Source organism: Chironomus tepperi, unplaced genomic scaffold (genome assembly GCF_022539635.2).
Source record: "Chironomus tepperi strain 1889 unplaced genomic scaffold, CSIRO-AGI_Ctep_v1 contig_88, whole genome shotgun sequence".
In the NCBI taxonomy this organism is placed as follows: domain Eukaryota; kingdom Metazoa; phylum Arthropoda; class Insecta; order Diptera; family Chironomidae; genus Chironomus; species Chironomus tepperi.
Genome location: NW_027226210.1, coordinates 588,143 through 614,958, shown reverse-complemented (window position 1 = coordinate 614,958; position 26,816 = coordinate 588,143). Strand labels below are relative to the sequence as shown.

Here is a 26,816-nt window from a genome sequence, read left to right as displayed (position 1 = left end):
CCCGTTACTTTGTTAAACCAGCACCTTGGCATAATATAATTTGTAAATTATATTTTAATTAATTGTTTTATTATTTTTTTTCTATTTTTTTTATTTCTTTTTCACACACGAAATTTTTGCACCAATTTTTTAATGGAGTTCTGTTCTTACTATAACTTTTGAGCTGTCATTACACTTTTTATAGTCTTTTTTAACTTAATTCACATATTTTTGAATTGTTTATAGAGTTTTTATTAATCTATAGTTGATTTTTTATCACTGTTCCTTATTTCCACTTGAATGTCCACAACTTTAACTTCCTCTATTGTTTCTACAGTTTTTCAACATTATTTTCTACAAAATTAAGCTTTATTAATCACTAAAATCCAGAAAATGCTTTAATTATGACTGAAATTCATGACCAGAGACTAGATCATGAAGGATTCGAACCCATGCTAAATGGTGTCAAGCTTAAATAACTCATTAAAATTCCCTGCTTATCATCCAAGCTTATTTCCCATTTAAAAGTCATTTCAGCTTACTATAACACTATAAATCACTATAAAATGTGCAATAGCGGTACTTCAAATTCACTCAAGCACTCATAAAACACAAGCATTTAGCTAGAAAAAGTCCTTCATTTAAAAGCATCATGTATTTTATGCCATTCATAAAGCATTTTTCTCGATTTTCTTTATTTTTTCATTTCAATTGAAGTCTAATGGAGTGATAATTTTAAATGAGCCTGTTAAAATGATATTTTCTGGGATGGAAGATTGGAGCTTTTTGATTTCTTTCTCAGTCGTCTTTAATTTGTGCAATTTTGGGTTTTTATGGATCACTCATAAAGCTTTTTAGGGATTATAACCGAAATTAGGGATAAAAAGCATTTAAAATTGACGTCATTCCAAGTGGAAAGCTTGACATATGATTTAGTTAATAACTAGACCAGTGTTGGACAACCTGTGTGCTGCGGCACATGAGTGCTTCCAAAAATGCTTGGAAAGATGTCGTATGCCGTTTCAGTAGAAGCATACAATCTAGGTCTGCCACTAAATAAAAGGTTTTGCTAAATAAAAGGTTGTCCACCACTGAATCAGACCAACGATCGACTAATTACAAATTTTATGGAACGTCTCGGAGTCGACCGTAGGTCTAGCTATTAACTAGTCACTATGTCAAATTGTCTATTTGGGTATAAAGCGGTCGTGTAGCTTAAAATCTGATATTTTTGCAAATTAGGGTACATAACGAAGACCTAAAGCAAGATTTCGTTCCAGAACTCGAAGTTGACTTGAATTTTATATGAATAATTTGGTTCAAGTCGACTTGACTCCATATTACACTTCAGTTGACTTCGGGATCTGCTTAGTCCTTCTTGAATAGTCAAGATTCAGGACGAAACCTTGCTTGAGGCTTATCACCCGATCGGCACATATTGAAATGTTGCCACCACGGCGACGAGACCGGATTTGTCAAGTGGCTGCCACTTGGTTCTAAGTTTACGCGTCGCCGTGGTGGCAACATTTCAATATGTGCCGATCGGGTCGTATGTCACTAACACAACAAATATCCACTGATCCAAGCTTTAAGTATCATCCAACATCCCCTTACTTACACAATTGATCCCGCTACTAAATCCTTCAATTACAATCGTTCCTTCATTTAAAAAAACTATCACAAAAATGATTAATGCTCTTGTAAAATTAATTACATCATCTCAACAGAGTCGATGGCATTTATCCATTTCTCCTTAAACTCAAATAGTTTCTTTCTTTCTGTTATATGGAAGATGTAGCATTAGGAGGAAAAAAATAAATTAATTGGCTGAAGGTACTTGAGATGATAAATGCACTTCACTATAATTCACTTCCTTGTATATATATAAATTCGCTATTTTTACAGTTGAAGCAGAGTTGAATGATGATGAACTCAAAGAATATAATTCCTTTATTTATTCAAGCGATATTTGCAACAACAGATATAAAAAATGGCTGTACAATTACAATTTTATGAAGCTCGTTGGGATTGCTTTCCATCTTATTTCATAGTGCAAGACACGTCCTATATTCTGTATCAAATAAGTATTGGCAGCTTCTGTCTTCTTCATTTCTCAATAATGCTGATGCTTATTTTAAGTTCTAGAGCATTTTCTCCTTTATTTAATTCCAGCATTATATTACATAACATTATGCATAGTGATGATGCTGCGCAATCTATCATTCATTTCCGATATCTAATGCTGTTTCTGTTTTTCCTTCACGTTTCCCTGATGTCGATGATACTTCTTTCAATTCTCTTGTGCCATGAATGTCTCACTCTGAAAAAAATGATTGAAAAGTTTGTTAAAATTGCGAAAAAAAATCTCATTAAATTTATTATGAAATGGCGGTTTTATTTTTTGAGGGAAGTCACTGTGCAGTCGCGCATTTGACGGTGATATTGCAGAAAAATGACTTGAGGACTTTTTCATTAAAAAAAGACGACTTTTCGGTTGAATGATTTTTGTAAATTTATTCAAGCTTTTATAATGAGTGGTAAAGAGCTTTTAACGAGATTGCTTCTTGGGTATTTGAGTGATTTAAAGAAGGAACGTTTAATTTTAAATAATTTGCAGCATTTAAGGTCTTTACATGTTGAATTTTCAATTTAACGGATATTTGAAATTCAAATTTTTTCGACCACGTGGTTTTCTCACTTCGAAAAGTTTTTTGGATATATTTTGCCACAAAGCTTAAAATCTCATCAATTCTCAACAATATCTCGTAGAAAAAAGTGGCAAGAGTCATATCCAATAGAAATCCAACCTCAAAATCACAAAATTACTAAACAAAATTCTCAATAATGTAATAGCCAAGTTAACAGGAACACACAATTCTCTATTAAATACATAAAAATATAATTACACTGAAAACTGACAAGTAATGTACCCCACAGCACATTTTCCTTCTTTATTATCCACCATTCACATCTCCATTCAAGTGTCGTTGAATCAAATTACTCGGCGCCAGGAAGTTTCCATTTTATACTTTTTCCCGTACACAACGGTAGGCGCTATTATGATAATAAAATATGAAGGAATATAAAGCGACTGCTTACATCTCGGACAATTTTACATACAATAATGGTAGACATTTATGCGATCAGACTTAGTACTTCAACATTAATTTTAAAGATTTACATTTTAAATGTTGTTCCTTCAGTCACAAGTATCTTCTCATGACAAAATATAAAATTTATCCAATTAAATTTTATTTAATAATATAAAAATGATGGAATGGAAGAAGAAGACAAAAAATGAAGCATACTTAAGCAAATTTAGGAGACGATTTATGCAATGTATAAATCATAACAGGGAAGCTTGAGTCATAAAATGAGAAGATGAGAGTGAAGGAATATTTTATTTATTTTTTAAAAGTTGAGTATTGTCAGGAAGTGGGTATTTGAGGTATGGGATGAAGGAAGGGTCATCTAGATCAGTGTTGTCCATACTGTGTGACGTGGCACACACGTGGCTTACGATCAAGATCAGTGTTGTCCAAACAGTGTGACGTGACACACTCGTGGCTTACCACTAAGATCAATGTTGTCACAACTGTGTGACGTGGCACACTCGTGGCTTACCACCAAGATTAGTGTTGTCCAAGTTGTGTGACGTGACACACTTGTGGCTTATCACCAAGATCAGTGTTGTAAAAATTGTGTGACGTATCACACTTGTGGCTTATCACCAAAATTAGTGTTGTTCAAGTTGTGTGACGTGTCACACTCTTTCCACCAAAGCGACGTAGCACACTAGTGGCTTACCCCCAAGGTGTACTGCGACTCCTTAAAAGAGCTTCCATCCCCTAGAAAAAGCTCAACATCCTTTCCACAACAATCTCACACACTTCATCGCATCCTAACATTTACAACTCGTTATAAAGCATCGAGTGAAAACCTTGAAAAATTCCAAAATATTTACGTCCTTGAATGACAAAATATTTATTTCTCAACAACTTTTTTTATATTTTTCCTGCTTCTTGTACAAACAAGTAAATATTTATTAATAAACATTCCACTTAATGGGATTTAATATTTGCGGTTCTTCCTGCTGACACGACGGAATGATGGTAAAAAATTGTATTTTTGTTGTTGCAGAATAATTTGAGAGCTATTGCGATGAGAATTATGAAATAATAGGAGAAATAATGATTTTATTATGAATTTGTGGAAGTTTAAATTAAAGAGTTGTTAAGGGGAATTTTGAGAGTTGAAGTGGGTTGGTGGTGGAATGGATTAGTAGTTGGGTACCTAATTATTGCAATATCGACTTAGTGATCCTGGGTTCGAGACTCGGCAGGAGAAAGTTTTTATCTGTTCTTTTTGAATCAATTGTAATGAAAATATAGCTCACAACCTTCTTTTGAAGGCTACAGGCAGTATTGTCATCAAAGGAGTGGTTCTGATTCTACTATAAACTAGCTATTGAACAATATTAATGCCTCATTACGTCAGACAATTCACAACAACTCTAGGAAAATTACTAGGAAAATGCCATTGATTCTTGAGAAAGACGTGGTTCAATTCCTTACATTTCTAGCTTCTACCCGAGTATGACATTTGAGTATTGTCCTAGAATAGCCCATGTCAATTTTTCAATCCGTGATCCTGGGATCAGAGGATCAATTAACCTTGATCTTGTGCCTTCCCGGTGAATTTTAAATTAATCTATAAAATCCAAAAAAAACTCACAAATCATCAACTTTTCATCAACTTCCCAACAAAATCAAACAAAAATCCATTTTCATGCACTTTCCTTTCTTCTTGATCCCAATCTGCTATTATAAACATAATCAAGTAATTTTTAATAACCGTAATAACTGCATATTACTTTCCATTCATGCTAATATAAACCAACTTTTATTACCACAATTTTAACTATTTGTATACATAAACTTATTGCGGTTTATAAAAGAAAATCTTCAGATTTACAGCACAAGAAAACTTTTTTTTTCAGTTTAACGAGGTGGCAATCAAAATTGAGAATTTAGTAATTAATGTGCATTATGTGACCTCAGAATGTTTTTCAAACTTTAAATCGTGATGCAAACAGCTTTTTGGCACGGGGATGTGTGTAGTTTGTCGGTTGAGAAACCTTCATATTTGGGTTAGTGAAACTTTTTCGAAAAATGCTTTTAAATTTGTTGTTATAGAAGCTCATTATGTGTTGAATTGAGAGGAAGTTTGGCTGGGTTGAGAATAGTTACAATTATTTTAAGTGAAAATTGTCTGCAGTGGAGGATTTTAAGTTTGAGTTTTGGTTTTTTATGACTATCCCGATCAGCACAATTCGAGAAATTTCAGATTTCGAAGTGAAAATGGCAAAAACCGTCGAAAAATTCAAATTTTTGATAACCGTTAAAATTTAAATATTCTTGAAAACCGTAAAAAAATTCAAATTTTTGAAATTCGTTAAGAATTTAAATTTTTGAAAACCGTTACAAATTCAAACTTTTGAAAACCGTTAGAAACACCGTTGTTAAAAAATTCAAAATTTTGAATACCGCTAAAAAATTGAATTTTTTTAAACCCGTTAGGTTTCAAAATTCTCAAAAACCGTTGGGAAATTCAAATATTTGAAAACCGTTAAAAACTCAAACTTTTGAAATCCATTAGAAAATGCTAATTATTTAAGATAAATTGACTATTGAAAATATATTTAAAATTCCTCAAACAAACCCCCAAAAAACAAAACAATCAACCTAACGACATTGACCATGACAAGAGTCTTTAACCTCATAACCAAAATAATCAACAGAAACAACTTCATTCAATATTCAGCATAAAAAACATTTTCTTCTTATCAAATCCATCACACAAACACAAAAAAAGAAAAACAAGAAAATCAATTTTCACATCTAATAGATTTGTCACTTTCATTTATTTGTTGTACCATTAACAATTCACGAATATCAATTCGCTGAACATTTTCCATTACCATTACGTATAAATGTCTAATCACAATAATAGCAACTACATAATAATCAATTAATCTCCATCATTTCGTGTCAAGTTATCAACGTAATTATAGAACAAGGTAATAGGAAATGTATAATAAAACATTGTATTTTGTAAGACATGGCATAAGCTTGTATCCAGGGCTTTTGAAATTGAATTTTGATATTAAATGGACGAAATGTGATACTTGGAAAATCTGATTTTCCAGTTCAATGGATTATTTCATGCTTTATGGTCCGTTTTGGATCATTGAGTTCTAGGAAGTTGGGATATATTGATTTAGATTGAAGTCATGGTTGATATTTGGAAATGAAAAATGATTTAATTATTGGGAAAATCTTCAAAGAATTTAGTAAGTTAAGGAAATGACGTCAATTCAATTAAAACTAGCTTAATTTTTGAATTATTGAAATAAAAATTGTAACGGTCAAAAAATATTTGAATTTTGTTAGGAAAATCCGAAGTCAATGATGCTTCCACTTCGAAAAGTTTTTCTCAAAATAAACAGCCTTAGACTTAAGATTTAATTGAGGAATTGATTCTAAATTGTCCAAAAAAGTGGCAAGCAGTCAGGACAGTTGAAATTGTCTCATAAAAATGCATAAAAATACATAAAAATACTCAAAACATCAAAAATTCTCCACAAAACTTCCTAATTTCACCAAATCCATTCCACAAACTACTTCCTTTTCAATTCCCTGACAACATTTCAAGGCAATTCCATCATCGACCTTTCAAAAAATACATAAAAATAGAAAATTACGTGAAAATCTTTGCACTTCATAGTAGACGAAAGGGAAATTGGCAATGATTTTGTAATTTTTCACTTTATTCATTACTTAATCCTTCTTCCATCACTCATTTCTAACAAGCATTAATTATCACTTCTTCTGGCTCACTCTCGAGACTTGCGACAAATTGCATTTGAAATTATTTCAGACATGCTCATCAAAAACTGTAAGTACGTGGATGGATAATGGATATTGCATGAGTTACGTCTGTAGAAATTGGGGATTTATGGACTAATTCTTTTATGCATTAAGATTTTTACTCAGAAAATCGTTAAGATCCCCTTAAAGTCACTAATAGCATTCGCGATGTCATTTCTGAACAATCCCAGCAGGAAGAGAGAATCAGCTGTGTGGAAAAAGAAGATTACTCCATTATGAATCAATTTAAATGATGATTAAATAGTGGTGAAGCTACCGCTGATATAATCTATGTACAATGTGCAGCCACAGAAATAAAAGAGCTGAAAGCAGACATAATGGGAATGTGTAAGGGATTAAAGCCTACACATTTATTTAAAATATGAACATACACAGTACACAGGGCAGTATCTGATTAAAATTGAGGCACAGGGTCATACCTGGATACACCCTGTACCACAATCGCATACTTAAGTACACCCCGTACTATAAGGGCATACCTAAGTACACCCCGTACCACAAGGGCATACCTAGGTACACCCCGTACCACAAGGGCATACCTTGGTACATCCTGTATCATAGAGGCATACTTGGGTACAATTTGCACTACAAGGGCGTATCTGGGCACATCTCGTACCATTATGGGATACCTGGGTCCACCCTGTACCATAGAGGCGCACCTGGTTACACCCCTGTACAAACATTCACTCGAGCATTCTCGACATAACAATACAAAAGTAAAGCTTAATTGCTATAGCAACACTATACTTCTGCCATTTATTAATCACTCGACATGATTGAGAATTCATGAGGCTTCTTATCCTGCACACTTCATATTTTGACGTATCTCAATACATAGCAATCATACAAATTGCCTGTTCCTTACTTATACATAATAGATTGCCTAAAGCAATGCTTACAAAAAGATCGCATGATTTATTTACAAATTTTATGTAAACATATAAAAAAGTGACACAGTCTTATTGCTGTTTTTGCTTCATTTCTATTTCCTTTTTTTCGTAAGGAAAGCTCTCAAGTCAAAATTTTTTTATTCCTTAAAAGACAGCACGAAAGTATCAGGAAAATGTATTAAACAATAAATCAAAATGATATTTATATAAGGAAAAAGTTTCGTATCTCTTTTTTGGTCCGCGATATGCCATAACACGTGTTTCAAAATATTGATTTTTATTCTGACTAGTTGAGTGGCTTTACGATCATAAATTGAGTATGAATCAATTTCTCATCTTGTATCTTGCCTTTTTTCTATGCGAATATCCAACAAAAAGATCTCTGGAATGTAGGAAAAATATTAGAAAAAAGTTTTCAAGGCGAGAAAATGCCTTTTGATCGCAATTTGTGGCTGATATTTTGTTTTGACAGCTGGCTTTGCTAGATGCTTACTTATTTATTGGAAGATGAGTTTGTTATACATAAATTTACAGCAAAAATGCGATTTTTGGAGCAAAATGTAGAGAATTGAAAAGATAAGTGGTGACCACGTGGTCAAAAAATTCCGTTTTTTTGAGAATTTCACTACTAAGTGGACATTTTTAGTTCCAAAACAATTTTCATCAAATGCTTGCCACTTTTTTAAACTTAAATATGCAAAAAACTTTTCCACAGATGCTTCTGGAGCAAAATTATCAAAGAAAAACTTTTCGAAGTGGAGAGTCCACCATTTTGAATTTTAAAAACTTGATTGCTAGAGAATCTTCTAAGTGTGCTTTGAAATTTAAATTTTATGTTGTAAACTTGGAAAATTTGCAACTTTGATTACAAATAAAGTTAGAAAATCTCAAAAAATGCGCCTTAGTCACATTTCATCAATGACTTTCCAACTTGAATTAGTTTTTCTTTATTCCATTTCTCCATCTTAAATGGAGAGATGTACATTCTCTCTAATATAATCTCATAAGAAGAATGAAACGAATTGTAAGAAGAAGAAAATGATGCGAGAGAAGATACAAAACAATCTTGTGCGGTACATAAATATTTAATCGCAGACATACCGTGTTTACATGATTTTTATTTTGAAAATCGAAAAAAATATAAGAATGTGAAATTTGCTTGCTTATGATCAAGAAATTCGATTTATTTTCATGTATATATCCTCATTCTCATTTATGTATTTTGTATATGCATCAAAATGAGTTTTTTGGAGGAATTTAAGCTGAGATGTATGAACGTATGTAATCTGTCATGAGATACGCCTTTCGGGGATTACGGGAGATACAAAAAAATAATGTAATGTGAGAAAAATTAAATAAATATTTCATGAGACATCTACCTTGATTCGCTATGGAATAAGACAGATGAAAAAATTTGCTAGAAATTGGAAATCCAACCACAATGTGCTGAAATGTCAGTGGTCTCAAAATGCAACATAGCTTTAAAAAAAAGCTTGAATGGACTAAAAATTTGCCACAAAAAATGTTAATGTAGATTGACAGCCAGTCGGGATATTTTTAGAATGTAAGCGTTCTCACTTCTATTAAGACAGACAGTCGTTGTGGGCGGAAAAGCATTCTTGCTTAGTCATCTAAATAAAAATTTGAAGCTTATTTTTGTTGTCATAAACTTGAAAAAAAAAAAAAGAATTATTCATTCAACCGTGGGCTGTTCTATTTTTGTACCTTACTTGCTACCCCCATTCATATTATTTACAGCGACAAATACAACTGAATTGGAAGTGATGTATTTTCATATTTTTGAAGGTATTTATGATGAAGTGAATAATTTTTATGATAATGAGGAACAAAAAGAAATGTTTAGTTGGGGGTTGTTCACTTATTACGTCACGCTTTTCAGTTGACATATCCAGAAGGGAGGGAGGAGGGAAAGGGTGGCATCGATCCCCAAAATTTAGGGGTTTTAGTAATTTTTTTCACAAAAAAACCTAGAAAATTGAAGAATTGATTCCAAAACTAGGACTATCCTATATAATCTAGTAATAGAACCAAAGTCCATCAAAAATGTTAGATAACAAGCACATCAAAAAAGTCTCAAAATTCCATTATCTATTCACAACATTGCAGTTAATTATGTAAATTTCAAATTACCACAAACCAACAATCATTCATGATTTTCCTACTAATTTCAAATCATTTTCATACCCAAACATATCCGATAATTGCAACAAAAACTCTTTGCAGGATGTAAGATAACAATATTAATTTACATACACATCATGCATCCATACATTCAATATAATATTGATTTGTATGAGATAAATTGGGCATGTACAAATTAAGAGAATAGAACAAAATTTTAATTAATTTCTGAATCGAATTTGGAACAATTTGTGGTATTCAGCATGGCTCATCATCAATGAAATGAAATTGAATACAATTTACGAGTTTAATGTTAAAAAATATAAAATTATTTATATTCAGATGAGTGCTTTTGATGCTCAATGGGTTGGGGAAATGTCGGGGATGTGATGGAATTAATGATGGGGAGACAGCTGTGTAGCCAGGTGCGGAACCGGGAATTTTGGATTCTTACAAAAAATCCATAATTTTTGCTCATTTATTAGTCCCTTAGGAATTAATGAATCCGACTCCCACTTCCTCCTTTTACCTTCCTGAATATGTCTCTATATTGAGTCACTGGCTCTTAATCTTGAAAAGACTGACCTAAGTAAGAGTCTTCTAAGTGGAAATGGATGTTTATGTATGAAAAATGCCTTAATCCATGCAAATAACTCAATGGCCCAGAGTAAAAGGTTCTGTAGTCAACTACCATCTCAATACTCAAAGCCAAAGGTTCAATTCCCCTAAAATCCACATTCTTCGATTCCAAACTGCTATCCTCATCGACTCTCTGAATATCCATAGCCAATAACTGTTCAATAATCCTTCCCCAGACAGTTTGGTCAGCTCCAATAATATAAATTTTAATAACAAAGCATTTAATTTTACATGTACAGCATGTAATTGAATTAACCACGTGATATTTAATTGGAAATTGTACAAATAAATGTAGAATTGGTTTTTGATAGTTCTGGAACGATGATTGCATGTAAATAGTATGATATTGAAATTGACAACTACAGCCAGTCTGAATAAATAATACAAAGATATAATTCATGAAAATTCAACCTGACATAATAAGATAAACGGGTTGCACATTCAGTAAACAAATCTTTTAAGGAACTTTTTGTAAATTAAATTTGAAAAATCCAAAAGGAAAAAAGCTTAAGCACAAAATGTTCCTGACACTCGAGTCTCGAGAGTTTCGCGTATAAAAATATTGCAAACAGCAGCACAAGAGATTCTCTAAATCCCCAACAAAGCACTCAAACATGAAAATTTTATTACTGAGCGAATAAGAAGTCTCAAAAGCTTCGTCGATATTCGCTATGAATTTTAAAAAATTTATCTTTTTTTGAGATAAATATTAAAAATAGATGTGGATGAGATTGGGAATATGGAGGATGGAGGAGGATGTAGCGCATTTTCTATTGTTGCTTGAGATTTAATGCTGCATGCATCTTTATAGACACATCTAGTTCAATAGATCAATAATTTCAATCAAATCTCATCAATGACACTCAAAATTGTCAAATTAGCTTATTAATCCACAAAGCTACACATTCTAGCTACAAAATATTCAATTATCAATTATAAATTATCAATAACCCAAAATGAACGCCGCATTTCCACTCAATCTTCAAATTCAAATCCAAAAAAGGTATAAATGACACGTTTCCAAATGAGAACTCAGAGGGATTCTCGTCTATAAATCATCATCGCATCGTTGTTGACGATAAACGCAGATTGAACATTTAATGACGAATATTTTTATGTCAATTTAGAGGACTTTTGTGGTTGATTTTCAGTTTTGTACAATTTTTTGATGGATTGTTGGAGTCAAGGGCGTATCTAGAGAGGGATTTTCAGGTTTTCTTATCCCGAGCGACTTGAGCGCCTCCATTTGGAGGCCATTTGACTGCCAATATAGGTTTAATAAAGCTTTAAAATTTCCGTAGCGGATGATCCGTTCTTACATTTTACATGGCCCAATTCTTGGTTCCAATCATTCAATTGCCACACTTAAGAAGCCAAAGTATCTAAAACTTCCGAAAAATCACAAGGTTATTGATGGGAATCGAACCCGGGAGTTCAAATACAACACCAACTTTCATGACTTGCACCTTGTTAAGTGAGATATCAAGGCACTTTTGCTTCTTGAATAATTCAGGTTAAGATCATATAAAAAGTATTTTTAGCTCTAAATCATGATTATTTGATGATTTACCGACTCTAGTTCAGTAAGAAATACTGCAACTGAATTAGTTGCCTTTATGAGAGCCATAAAAACCCAATCTCAAGGTCACAAAAGAAGTCTATAAAGTTTTTAAAAAAAATCTCATTTAAAAGAGTTTTACCCACAATAAAGTATAAAACTTTCCCGCCCTCAAAAATGAAATATGAAGTCAATAAATCAAAAAGAAAAGGATAAACCACACATGCTTCCTTTCATACTCTATAAAAGTTTTACATTTAAGTTTTTCTTTTAAAGAAAAATCCCAAAAACCGAAAATTGAACAAACAAAAGAAGCAAAAAAATTTTTTTTTGTTTATTCCTTTATGCTATTCATAAATTAAAATTGATGCGAAAAGATGGAAAAGAGTTCACGACTGTATAAATAATTTATTTATTTCCACAACGTTGAGAAAATTTGTATCAAAAATTATCATCCCTTATGTAAATATTCAATTTTGTGCTGTACATCCATCTAGAAATGTTACAGCACATTGCTATGTATATAAAGAATATTTCGTTTACAAAAAAAAAGCAGCACGTCATTTTGTCAAAACGCTTCTGGCTGCATGGAAAATTAAATTTAAGAAAACAGAACCGAAAAGAAAAATTCAAAAACATTTGTTTGTCCTTAAGCAATGAGTTAGAGCAGCAGAGAGGAAGAAGTGGAATAAAAAGTTTGTTGTTTTGAAAGAAATAAAATTTTGGGAGGAAATTGTAAATTTTTGGTCAAAATTTTTGAATTTTACAAAAAACCGTTGAAATTTGAATCTTACAAAACCGTTAAATTTTGAATCTTACAAAACCGTTAAAATTTGAATCTTACAAAACTGTTGAAATTTGACTTTTGCAAAATCGTTGAAATTTGAATCTTACAAAACCGTTGAAATTTGAATCTTACAAAACCGTTGAAATTTGAATCTTACAAAACAGTTTAAATTTGAATACTACAAAACCGTTGAATTTTGAATCTTACAAAACCGTTGAAATTTGAATTCTACAAAAACCGTTGAATTTTGAATTTTACAAAACCGTTGGAATTTGAATCCTACAAAACCGTTGAAATTTGAATACTACAAAAACCGTTGAATTTTGAATCTTACAAATTTGTTGAAATTTGAATCTTACAAAATATTGAATCCGTTGAATTTCAAAAACTTTGACCAAACTTTCTTGAATTTCAGCCAAACTTTCTTCAACTTCTTCCCATCTAAATCTCAAATTCCAGATTGAATTGAACTTTAAACCTCAAATCTCAAAGAAAATAAATAAATTCTACAACAGAGACTAAATAGCCCGTAACGTCATTTAATATTAATCCACTACATTTCGCTTATAATCTCATCTTAAGCTCACTAACTCGTTTACTCTTATATAGTCATTTACCAATCATGTACAAGAATAGAAATTACTTTTATTTATTTCCTTTGAGGATCATTTTTCAATCATCTTGTGCTATTCTCATCAAATATAAAAGCAGCAAGTCATACATGGGAAAAGAGGCAAGGAAAAAAAAATAGACAAAGAAATATGATAAATAGCTCTGCCAATTCATGTTCGCTTCAAAAAGATGAATATCATTATTATCTTTCATCTTTGTTACTCGTAAATGTTCACACAGCACAGCTAGGCCATGTGAAAGAAAAATCAATAAGAAAATTCAGCTTTTTTTGTGTGCTTTTTTTGTGAATGAAGTGGTGGGGGCAAAAACAAGCTTTGTTATGCTGACTGAATGAATGACTTACTACGTCTGCTTGTAAGTTAGTAGATTAATTGATTGATTTGAAAAACCGACAAAATTTGAATTTTTGAAAGCCGTTAAAATTTGAATTTTTGAAAGTCGTTGAAATTTGAATTTTTGAAAGCTGTTAAAATTTGAATGTTTGGAAGTCGATAAATTTGAATTTTTGAAAGACGTCAAATTTTAATTTTTGAAAATCGTTAAAAAGCTTTCAAAAATTCGTTAAAATTTGAATTTTTGAAAATCGTTAAATTTGAATTTTTTGAAAATCGTTGAATTTGAATTTTTAAAAGCCGTTGAATTTGAATTTTTAAAAGCCGTTGAATTTGAATTTTTGAAAGCCATTGAAATTTGAATTTTTGAAAACCGTTAAAATTGAATTTTTTGAAAATCGTCAAAATTTGAATTTTTGAAAGCCGTTGAATCCATAAAAATGCGTTCAATCCACAAATCCATACAGTAACAGAAACAATCTCTTATCTCTTCATCAACTGCTGCTGTCTGCCATGCTTCACGATATGCGAGATGACGTGTTTGTGTTCGTAAACACTCTCTGGTCAATAATATGACAGGAAAAGAGCTTTACAGAAAAAATAAATAAGCTGTTTTATTCGTTACAGATCTCCATTCTTCGGAACTTCCGTTTCCTTGACCTCCATTCACTTTTCCTTTTTTACTTCCCCCACCATCCTCCAATCCGCATACTGTCCATTGTCCCAAAAGTATTTTGTCGCCTGAAAGCTTGCCAAAACAATCAAAAATATATAGGATTTATAAAGAAGTGCTTCAACTCATTCTGTATAAGTGGTATTATGTGTAGATATTGGGTATACTTCCTACTTAATTCATTGTCATTTTTATGAATTAAACACTGGGGATGTTCGAAAATTTGTTTTTCTAGCAGATTAAAAGAAGGATCCAATGCCTGAATATGAAAGTAACTAATCAATTATTCAGTCACAATAGATTTACATCATAGAAAATTGAATTGTTTCGGGATACAAAAAAAAAACTTTACATTAAGATAAATTCAATGGATGAATTTGATTTATTTCCTCCTGACCTGCTTCCTTCTTATGATCTATTCTCATGTTGATGCTTTTATAGCTTTATTGGATATTTTAAAGTTTTTGCGTCATTCAGATTTATTGAAAGGGAACCATGGAAGTGGATTACGGATAGGTGATAGGTCATGTGAGAATTTAGGTCGAACTGGGAGTCTTTTGGTGCTATTGATGACTTTTTTGATAAATTGAAAAATATTTTTGGGTTAGTTTTGTGGGAAACTGACAGAATATCATTATTTTACATTTCTCGACGGGATGAATGGAATCAATCAATGGAGAGGAAGTGTATATTCTCATATTTTATATGGATGTTGTGCATTTGGTTGATATGAGCATCAATGAGTGTTTTGAAACGTGATTCTTGATTCTAAACACTTCTAATAAGCCTTGAAATCACTAAGCAGTGCCTCATCTACTGTATTGTCCTCAGTAAAAGGCTTCTGCATCAGTGCATCATTTTTTGATCAAAAGCACCTCTTTTACCCTGGTGTCTACTGATAATGTGAAATTTGGGGATATTAGAGTGGGAATAACAATTTTCGGGAGGTAGGGAGCCTCAGAGGGTCCAATATGGGTGGATACTTTCCAGCTTAGTCCATAATTCATATGTTTCTGTTCTAATGATGAGATTCGACCCAAGAATTCAATTTTAACATCAGATTCTAAGACTAACACCTTGTCGACTTAACTATCAGGACAACTAAGCTTTTTCGACTCTTACTTACTTACTTCCTTGTCTGGGGTGTACGAGGGCTCATTGCCGAGCGTAGAGAATGTATGAAGACAGCTCTATCCTTCGAAACCTTCTGCCATACTCTAATTGGAGAACAAACGTTCTATATCAAGCATGTAGTCTTGGTAGATGTGTACCCAAGTAGCATCAAATGGTTAATCGATCATAAATACGGCACCTGGTCGACGTGACTCCAACTTGATGCCAGATTTGACTTTAAACAGTCTATTTCTTTTTATCATCAAATTCTAGTCACCCAACCCAAAAATCCACTTCCATTGCTGCATATTTACATAAAATTCAAGACTACCCACAACAAAATTCATCCAACAGATCAACCTGCATACAAATACTTCCAATTTTCTAACGAAATTCCTTATTCAGATCCTTCATACCATCCATTTTACCCACTTCTTCAAATTCCTCAACTTTTCACATCCAATTTTAAAGATAAAATGAACTCTTTAAGAAATAAGTCTTGAAATTCATTATGAAAACCCACAAATCTCATCCTATCCTATGTATTGTCCTCAATTCAGATAGAAACCACAGCAAAAAAGATGATATGTACTCAATTTGACCATAACATTTCCATATTCTTTCTCTTGTGTTCGTTCCAACACTCTTTGTTTTTGTACAACTACAAGTATAGGATTAGATAAACAGACAAACGACTTGCTAAATAGCATTCGAATGGCCTATTGTTCTTAACATAGATTATTGAGTATGATAAACTAATGCTGAGATGTAATTTTAGATATTTGATGGTTTTTGAGGATGATGTTGAGCTTTATGAGGAGATGTTTAAATTGTTTATGGGATTGGGGGAGGTGGGGTGCTGGAAGTTGTTTTGATGAGTTAGACAGCCTTGAGTAGCATGCTGCATCTGATTTCACTTTTTGAAGTTAGCAAGAACAAGCCTGGAAGGCACATGACGTAGAAATGGTCGAAAATCTGGCCTTAGGACAACTTATCTCTGGCATAAGACCTAGGGAAAGAGCCACGCTTGCTTATGGCTTCATAATCGACCACTTCTACACCATGTCCTTCCCACAAAGCCTCATTTAGTCAACCAATGTTTTCTAGAGCCAATAGAGCTTCATCTTCATCAAATCAACCCCCAAACATCAAAAATTCAATCTTATCGTTCATTCGTCTACCAGATTTCATTCTAAAATTAAATTAATTAGCATCAACTCAAACTTCGAAGAAGTATCAATTTACATTTAATTATGAACCCCATCTAGAGTGTCGAAAATTTTAAAATAGAAAACTTTTGAGACTTTCTTATTATGTTTAAAACCCCAAATCATTCACATGCTTATAGGGGGTTGTTTATTTGATATGTAACGTTCATCATCACCATCACCAATTATCAACTCCCAAGAGCAATCCTTAGAGCGGGGTTTAGATGTTCTGCGGAGGGTGGTGAGTTTGAGAAAGGGGTATGGTGAGTTTGAGGAAGGGGTGGTGAGTTTGAGGAAAGAGATGGTGAGTTTGAAGATGAGATATGGTGAGTTTGAGGAAAGTGTGGTGAGTTTGAAAAAGGGGAGGTGAGTTTGAGGAAGGGGTGGTGAGTTTGTTGAAAAATCGATTTGTCGTCACATAATAAGTAAACGACCCCATCCTCAAAACCGCATATGAACGGCTCATAATTTAAGTCCATAATTAGTCATTTCAGCAGTTTTCGATGAAAGGATGTCGACATCCTTCTGAGAAAAAGGTTTTATTGCTGTAAAATATCAATAATGTTCTTCTTATCATTTTTGATTTTAATTCTATAAAATTATATACTTGATATAACTTTTAAGGCCTCTTTAGAGCATGAATAAAAGTTTTTTTTTCAACCTAATAAAGACAATTTGATTATAGAAAAAAGAATGTTCATCCCCAAAAAAAACCCAATAATCAAATTGATTTTACTTTTTCTTATTCATTGTGTTTTTTTTAGTTGCAATTTTTGCTCGAGGAAATGCTGTGGTTGTGGCATTCACTTTGTTTGAGGAGCTTTGTTGTGGTTGTATTGAGATTATTGTGAATGATTGGGAATGTTGATGTAAACAGCTGGAAGCGGGAAAGATTAAAAAAGTTTGAATTTTTCAATTTTTTTAAATTTTTAAAATTTTCAAATTTTTTTGAATTTTTTAAATTTTCAGATGTTTTGAAATTTTAGAATTTTTTTAAATTTTTTGAATTTTTAAATTATTTTTTTTAAATTTTTTTAAATTTTTTAATTTTTTAATTTTTTAAATTTTCAAATTATCAATTTTTTTTTTAATTTTTTGAATTTTTTGAATTTTTGAATTTTTGAAATTTTTCAAACTTTTTGAATTTTTTAAAATTTTTAAAATTTTTCAAATTTTTTTAAAAATTTTTAAATTTTTTAAATTTTTTAAATTTTTAAAATTTTTAAATATTTTTGAATTTTTAAATTTTTTTGAATTTTTAAATTTTTTAAATTTTTCAAATTTTTGAAATGCGCTCCATTTCCTCCCATCATTTCCAACTCGCACCATTCATTTTTCCATGTATCGAATTTTTCTCGGAGATGAAAAACGAAGAAAATTGATTGGAAATACGAGAGAAAGCATCCGTTCGCTTTCTGACAGACAGAACATCGAAAGAAATCAAATAAAAGGCAAATGAAGAAGATTAAAGCTTAAGATCTCCGAAAACTCAATGTCCATTAAAGTCTCGCTTTCGATTAAGGAATTGTCAAAATCATTTTTGAATCAATATTTATTGGATATAAAATAAAATCAACCGATTTCAATTCATGAGAACTTGGTCCTTTTTTTGCTTCTTCTTCTTCCTAAAATGGACGAATAAGTTTTTCATATTCTCAATTCTTTTGTGCTTCCCTTCCGTTCTCAATAGTTGTTTTGTATTCTTCATCTTTCTTGAGATCCTTTATGATATTTATCAATATGGGACGAAGTATCGATAATGATTTGTTCTGAACTTTCAAGCAAATTTAGAGATGGAATTTACCTTTGCGTGTGTTCCTTACATAAAAGGAATTGAAAGCTATTGGAATGAGGGACTTGAGTAGATTTTAACTGACCTTTTTGTCTTGAAGCTCTTTGGGATGTGAAGGCGAATTTTGAGTGCTTTTTTGGTTGTTATTTAAGTTTTGGAACGCTTTTGGACATTAATTGGGAATGGAACTAGAGATAGCTATGCAGTATGGATGATTGTCTCAAATAGGATTCGAACCCTCAATCTAAAGTGGCTTGAAGCATCTTAACCAGCTTCAACTATCGAAATTATCAAAGTTTAATCGATTCTATTGCGAAAATCAATCAAAATGGGATTCGAACTTGTTCCTTTATCCGAAATTTCCACTACACATTGACCAGACTCTGCAAATTTCCACCAAATTTGACTGATTCTGTATCTTAATAACCTCAAAAATTCAAATTCCAACCCAATCCCTACCCACCTCTAGATTTTATCTAATATCCATCAAATTCCTCCATTTCATCCCCTCCCAAATCCCTCCATACATATCCACAACATCACTTTGTTCTCTCATGTCTTATTGATCACTCCATTTCTTCCCATTTATTTTATTATTTTTAAAGAAATTGCTTCTTCCATTTGTTCAATTTTCTTTCTAATTTTCAATGGGACATGCTCCACGATAGCAATCTATTCTTCCATAGTATCGAATAAACGATGTAAGAAGAAGATGTCAAATTGTATTTTGTTTAGTGCTGTGTACAATTTTTAAAGGAATTTGTTGAACTGTTGGGTGGATATTGTGGATAATGTCGATATGGGTTATTGTGGATTAGACCCGGGTGACACATGGTGTAAATGTGTTCTTAGAACTAGCGTCGCTATGAGTTGAATTCGGATTTGAACCCTAACTAGAGTCATGTTGTCCTGAGGTCGACTCATACTCCATCTAATTGATTAGACCCGAGTGACACTAGGCGTGAGAAAGTCGGTAGATAGTGTCATCAGGCTGGTGTCGCTATTGGTCAGAGTCGGATTCGGCCAGATGCTAGAGACATGCTGGTCTAGGGTCTAGTCCTTTACGTCGCGAGCTTTTTGGGTAATGGACTAGATCTGGATGCTACATATGTGTAAGCAAGTCGGATTACAGTGTTCCTAGATCGGATTGACTATGGATTGCAGTCTGATTCGAATCCACACTAGAGACATGCTGGCCTGGAATCTACTTCTTTACACCATGAGCTTTTCGGGTAATGGACTAGATCCGGATGACATATGGCGGGAATAAGTCGGAATATAGTATCCCAAGGACAAAGTGACTATGGATTTGAGTCAGATCCACCAAAATTCGGAACCTTGCAGTCGACTCCCTTGCACCGTGTGCTTTTTGGGTAATGAATTAAGTCCGGATGACACATAGCACCAGAAAAGCACAAATAAAAAGGTTCAGGGACAGCATCGTGTCATTTTAGTTACAATTCAACGAACGTACGCTGAGTAGCGCCAGAAAATCAGATCTCAATCCACACTGATGATCCCTTATTTCCCTCAAAACAACTCCAGCAAGCCAATGTGGCCTGAACTGTGGCTTGGCATAGAAAAAATATGAATTAACAAAATTAAATCTCAGAAAAGAAAAAATAGCAACATTATCCAATCCATTCTAATGGATAATAATCTGTGTATAAGAATCACTGTATAAATTGGAAAACATTTGCAATTTTTTTTATTTATTTATTCATAGCACCAAGAATTCTAACAAGATATTATTCCATTCTCGATCACGATAACCGCTTTATATATTTTTAGAACACAAGAAAAGAGAGTAAGGCACAAAATTTATGTATTTTCGACCCAAACCATTAATTTAGATCGTCAGGTATGCGGGAATTCTTATTTTTTATAAATACTAGTAAACATTTCTATTATTAACCCAAGCATTATCATCATTCTCATCTATATACGACCGACGTAATCGTTTTCAATGTTAATGACTACGTAATGAAGGTTTATACTTAAAAATTAGATTCAGATTAAACTTCAATTTCTGTTAAGGAAAAGGTTTAATTGGGAAATTTATTAAAGATTGAAATTGATCGTTTGGAATTGAAATGGGTTTGAGGATTAGTTTGGGAAGTTATGAAGTGAGATTTGAACTTGAGATTTCTGGATATACTTTAATAGTTTTGTGATTAGGATTTATAATACTGGTAGCGCATTAGTGTAGCAGAATTGGTAGTATTTCAATGTTCAGGCGCCTCCAGCGAGTCCGGACTCCAGTGGAGACTCTGTCTTTTTGGACTTTCGGAATCCGGACTCTCTACCAAATATGTAGTTTAGCATCTGAACAACTCAGATTCAGCTCTATATTCGTTATGGGAAAGGGCACTTTGGGATAAAATTCCGAAAAATCCATAGCAAATTGAAGAGTTTCCTCCACAAAGAGACTGAAATTTGAGGTTAAAGCCCTTCTTCTAGATAAGCTGAGACTACACTTTTGAGTGACACAAGGTTAGTGGTAGTTAGGAGCGTCATAAGAGGGTTTTTGGGGTCACAAGCCCATTTGATGATTTTTAATTGAGAAAATTGTAATTTTAGGTCTCGAACCAATGATTGTTGTGTCGATGTTGCATTAATTAAGTACCGATGCTGTCCAGACTCCTCTAGTCCCCTCAACTCTAGTCTTAACAACCATTCTTGCACAATACGCCATAATATTGATATGCTGCACCCACGAGTATCATTCACATTCCACAACATCCTGCAAAGACGTTCTAATACTTTCAATAGTTTCTTCTATTTTTGTATCTCATCCACATGTTAAGCTTATAACTCCTCTAACCAAAAATAATACCACAACATGAAACACATTCGACATGCATACGAAGGTCAAAGCTGCCAAATCATCGCTCCATCTGCAGTATGAAATAAATAAGAAACTATTCGCACCATAAAAAAATTTGTCATTCAAACCGCTTTAGTTCTGGATATGAATGCGCAATAACTTATTCTAATATCTTCGCAGTTAAACTTATCTTATTTTTATTTTACTTTATGTTCTTGAGGACGGGGAGAAGGTTAAGTTTTTCATTCCTTTTTTTTATATTTTTTCTTGCTCTTTTTATGGAAAAAAGATTCACTAAAGGCAGGGATGGGCAACCTTTTCTTCCTTGAGACACTTCTTAGTGATAAGCATCAACCAAAACCGCATGCGACACACGGTTCATGACATTTTTGAAGTGCAAGTGTCCCGCAGCACAAAGGTTCCCCACCACTGCACTAAAGATTCGCTAAAAGTAGGAAGAAGAAGACGAGAAGAAAAAAAAAGTTTGTCATCTATTTTTCAGTTTTTTTACGAATAGATTTCTTTTGATATCAATACATGACAGCACATAGAATCGAGGAAAAGAAGAAGAAGAAAATAAAAGAAAAAGTTTCAAATTATTTTGCTCTACAAACATAAAAAAAATCCTCCTTGCTGCGAATAAAATATATATGAAGAAAAGTTAAGGAGGGTTTGATGGGTAGGATGGAGGAATGGCGCATATGATTGATACTGGATTGGAAAATAATGTTGTGGATATGCTTAAATATAGCAAAAAAAAAAATATATAAAACAAGTTAACAGACAATTTGGAAGAATTTTAATCAAATTTGGGATTTGAACCCGTTACTCTATGAATTTAATTTACTTATTCTCAAATTTGCGTAATAAACTTTTTAGAAGTTTGGCAAAATTTCAACTTAAAATCAACAGTAACCATGACCCCATAAATATCCTCTTATCCAAAGCTCGAAGTAGACTCGGATTTTGCAAGAAAAGGTCGACTCAAGTCTACTCGACTTCATGTAATATTCGAGCTCTTGTAGATTGCAAAAGAGAATTTGGGGGACCAACAAACTCTTGGAACGAAGCTGAGGAAGCTGTCGACAGAAACAGTATTGCTCAATATTGGAAATTGGCAGATGTAAGCCAGCAATAGAGCCAGTTTCAGGCGCTATCTGAGAGAGTCCATGGATCACAGTTGATCTGTATTCTCATGCTCTATCTGAACCAACTTAACAGACAAACTGCTCCTCAAAAATCCACAAATCCCATCCTTCACTGCTCAATTCATAAAAAAGCACATCCAGCAGACAATCAAATCCATTAATAACCCTCAATATCCACAAAAAAATGGCTATAAAAAAATTCTTCGATTCTTTTCTTTCACAACGCAACATTTCATTTTGACTCTCTCTGTTCCTTCATTCTTATTATCCATTCATGCCTATTTGAGATGACAAAAAAAGCTGCGTAACTTTTCGAATAAAAGGAAATTAACATGGATGGAAGGCGAAAAGCTTCTTTCTTATGATAAATAGAAACCGCAGTACCAATTGTTATAATGGGTGACAATGGATAGAATGTCTAGTGCTGAAAAGAATGACATTGATAAATATTGCCAGCTGATTTCAATAATGTGGGGTGGGGAGGAATCGGAACTGTAATTTCTCGTGTCATCATGAGTCAATTGATATTTAAAGGCAAGATGGGGATGTTGACAGAGGCTTCTTGCCAGATTTTTATTTTATTGTGCTGTATCTATTGTTATGCTGTATTTGAAGAGGGAATATTTCCATTTTGAATATGGGAATAATCGGAATTGCGTGCTGAATTTTTTAGAGCGGAAATGAAAAATATCAAAAAAAAGCTTCTGTCTTCCTGCATAGAAATTGACAAGGAAGGTCGAAGAGCCGAATGAAAAATTTAAGGTCTATTTACACTTCACACTTGTCAGTGACATCACCTTGAGGCATCTTGAGATACAAATCTGATATCATCACCCCTTAATAAAAAGTTCTCATAAAGTAGCCTTAAGGCTTGTTTTTAAAGACTTTCTTTTGCTTGTTGTTAATTTGATGGGGTTGCTTGGTAATGAAATGCTGATTTCAATTGAGTTTTGGAGATCTTCTTGTGGATCTTTACATTTGAAACTTGAAGCTGATTCTAAAATACAGTTGATACAGGCTTAATCAAACAAATTGAGGCTTAATCAAGCAGGTCAAGATCCAATCAAGCAGATTAAGGCCTAATCAAGCATTTAAGACCTAATCAACTTGGTTAAGTTTAAATCAAGCATAATAAGACTTAATCAAGCAGGTTAAGGCTTAATCAAGCAGGTTAAGGTCTAATAATGCAGATTAGGGCTTAATCAAGCAGGTTAAGGCCTAATCAAGTAGGTTAAGTCCTAATCAAGCAGGTTAAGTCCTAATCAAGCAGGTTAAGGCCTAATCAAGCAGATTAAGGCCTAATCAAGCAGATTAAGCCCTTCTCAAGCAGGTTGAAGCCTAATCAAGCGTGTCATGGCTTCTTATGAAATCCGATATCAGCTTATACCCTCCAAAAATGCCGGACACTTCCCCTTCAAGTCCCCAAATACAATCAATTCAAGTTCATCCAATGATTATAAAAATTCAATCACTTCCTCACACACACGAGCCCTTTTCTTCCATTTCAAAATGGAAATGAAACGTGAGACACTAAGAGAAAGTCGACATTTCTAAAAAATACACTCATTGTGCTCTCTCCAGCAAGTACGAAATGAAGAGGCTAAAACGAAGAAAACAAAAACCTCAATGAATGGAATCGAACGTGTTTCCATTACAAAATATATAAAATATTTTTTTTTTGTTATTATTTACATTAGGAATGTATGAAGTGTAACTCACAGACTTTGATTTCAAACGAAATGATAAGGATGTAGCCCGAGTGACGTAAATGAAGAAGGCTTTGATTTTAAGGCGCTTCAAGGCTAGTTAGACTCTGTTTGTCCATATTTCTGCCAAAAATAGGCAGCTTCATTTGGTGTTAATAAAGAGGATTAGTCACGGAGCCTTAAAACCTCCATGTCAGATCCTCCTTCACTTGTGCTTCTCGGGTATAAAATGAAAAACAAAACAAAAGGACTTTCGAAATGTGTGACTAAATAAGACATTAAAAATTCAATACGCATTAAGTTTGGGAAAGAGGCTCTCTCTTGTGCTGTACATGATGTTCGTGGTGTGTGTGCCTGAATAAGAAGTCCTCGTAAAATATTGAAAGGGAAAGTTTTGTTTTGGAATGAATTTTTGAGAGCCTTTTAAAGAATTGAATATTTTAAGGGAAGTTTTAGTTTTGAAGTTCATGGAGGATAGAGTCGGATTTGGATGTTATTTAAGTGGAGGACGTGACAGTGAGAGTAATGAGTGGGTAAGCTGAGGACGTAAGTAATGAGAATGATTTGTTGTATTCATATTTAAGAGACAATTGGAACTGATAGTGGAATTTATTGCATATTCTATCCAAGGCTTGTCCAAGACAAGGTTTGGTATAAGGTCCTCCTTCTGGAGCATTCTCTGGCCAACGTGACTCTGGTTCTTGAGTCGGATTCGACAATGTTCAGCCTCACGCTGACCTAGGGACACTTTTTGATGATTTATGGCCTTTCCTGTCAGAGTTGTCAGGACTTTGAGTGTCTGGACTCCATAAGCCCAAATAGGCGTCTCTTGTGGAGTTTAATGGACTTGGAGGAGTCCAGACTCCAAAAATCGATTCTGCAGAGGAAGTACCTCCACATTAGAGGCCCACCAACTCTGTTCCAAGTCATATCCATCAAATTTCTCAGATTAATTCAAACATCCGTCAAATATTTCCCCAACAAAACACCATAAAAGTGTACTTTAATCTCTTAAGGAAAGTCACATGACTACCTCATCATAAAAGGAATAAAACAGATCATTTAAGTGCACAATAAAAGTATAGAATAAAAGGCACAAGTACACAAATCTGAGAATCATCAAATGGGAAGCAGAATTTTTTATATCCCGCACAGGCTCAATAAAAAAATGAACAAAAGATCTAAAAAAAAAGTCCAAAAAGCTATTGACTGAGCTCACTAATATTTCCATTCTTTTATTTCACCATTCCAGTTCCAATTTTTATATTTTTTTGTTACTTGAAAATAAATAACCATTGCTGAATGGAAAACTTTGTGGCGCCTTATTCATGGCTCAATATCTATTGAAAAAAATAAAAATGGAGATAGAAGAAGATGAGAATGGAATGACATGAAAAACAGTTAGTTTCGCTACATCTTGTAGCTATATTGAAATATTCTTTATGATTATCACACGCAAGTTGACTACAAAAGGCTAGCTTTTTGCTCTTGATTTCAACATTTATATGACGGATAAAGGTCAATTTTACTTCTTTTTTGGATACTTTCTTTTGGTCCTTTTGTGCTCACTCACTCTCTTTGCCCGAGTGACATAGATGAAGAAGGATAAGCTGGATGGGCTAAGCTCCAGAAGGCTCAGTCCATGGAACTTTTAGGGCTCCGACATCAACAATTTTAAGGCTTCGTCATGGACGTTATTAAGGCTTCGTCATGGACTTTATTAAGGCTACATTATGGACCTGATTAAGGCTTCGTCATGGACGTTATTAAGGCTTCGTCATGGACCTTTTTAAGGCTACGTCATGGACCTTATTAAGGCTTCGTCATGGACCTTATTAAGGCTTCGACATGGACGTTATTAAGGCTTCGTCATGGACCTTATTAAGGCTTCGTCATGGTCCTATTTAAGGCTTCGTTATGGACCATTTTAAGGCTCTGCCACTGACCATTTTAGGGCTCCACAACAGACCTTTAGGGCTCCATTATGAACCTTTTTGAGGAGACATTTAAAGGAAATCTACCAGAGCCTTTAAAGCTCCATGCCTAAGCCTTCTTCACTTGTGTCACTCGGGCTCATCCCATGAACATGAACAACTTGATTATGACTTTTGACATTGATTTTCAAACTTCTTTTTCCTTAACTTTCTTTCCTCTCTTCATGATTTTTCTATTAGGCTGATTTAGATGATTATGTTTGGACACAGAGAAGAGAAAGAAATTGTATAGGAAGGAAAGGAAGGCATAAATAGAGAAAAGAAAATGTTTGATACATTTTTAGTTGTGTAAATGATATGGGTCTGTTATTGGGAACTATCTGGGTGTCTATATGTATGATTGGATATGAATGTTAATTTAGTGATGAGAATATTGAAGGATTTAGATGTAAATTAGTAAGTATTGATGGAATTGATTGGTTTTGTGGATCCGATTATAGATGAT

At 33.3% G+C, this 26,816-nt stretch overlaps 1 protein-coding gene and 1 long non-coding RNA gene across 2 annotated transcripts in view; one reads left to right on the top strand and one right to left on the bottom strand.

Annotated features, from left to right (window-relative positions):
* Positions 1 to 26,816, top strand: part of LOC139086712 (uncharacterized) — a 152,708-nt gene that overhangs the window by 54,903 nt on the left and 70,989 nt on the right. The gene's annotated exons all lie outside the window — the stretch shown is intronic.
* The window catches only part of LOC139086718 (uncharacterized), a 74,468-nt gene continuing 47,658 nt past the window's right edge, over positions 7 to 26,816 (bottom strand). The window contains exons 3-4 of the long non-coding RNA XR_011544057.1: positions 1,598 to 2,299; positions 7 to 333 (exon numbers count right to left, since the gene is read on the bottom strand). This is a non-coding gene — a long non-coding RNA (uncharacterized lncRNA). The remainder of the gene's footprint in view (positions 334 to 1,597; positions 2,300 to 26,816) is intronic.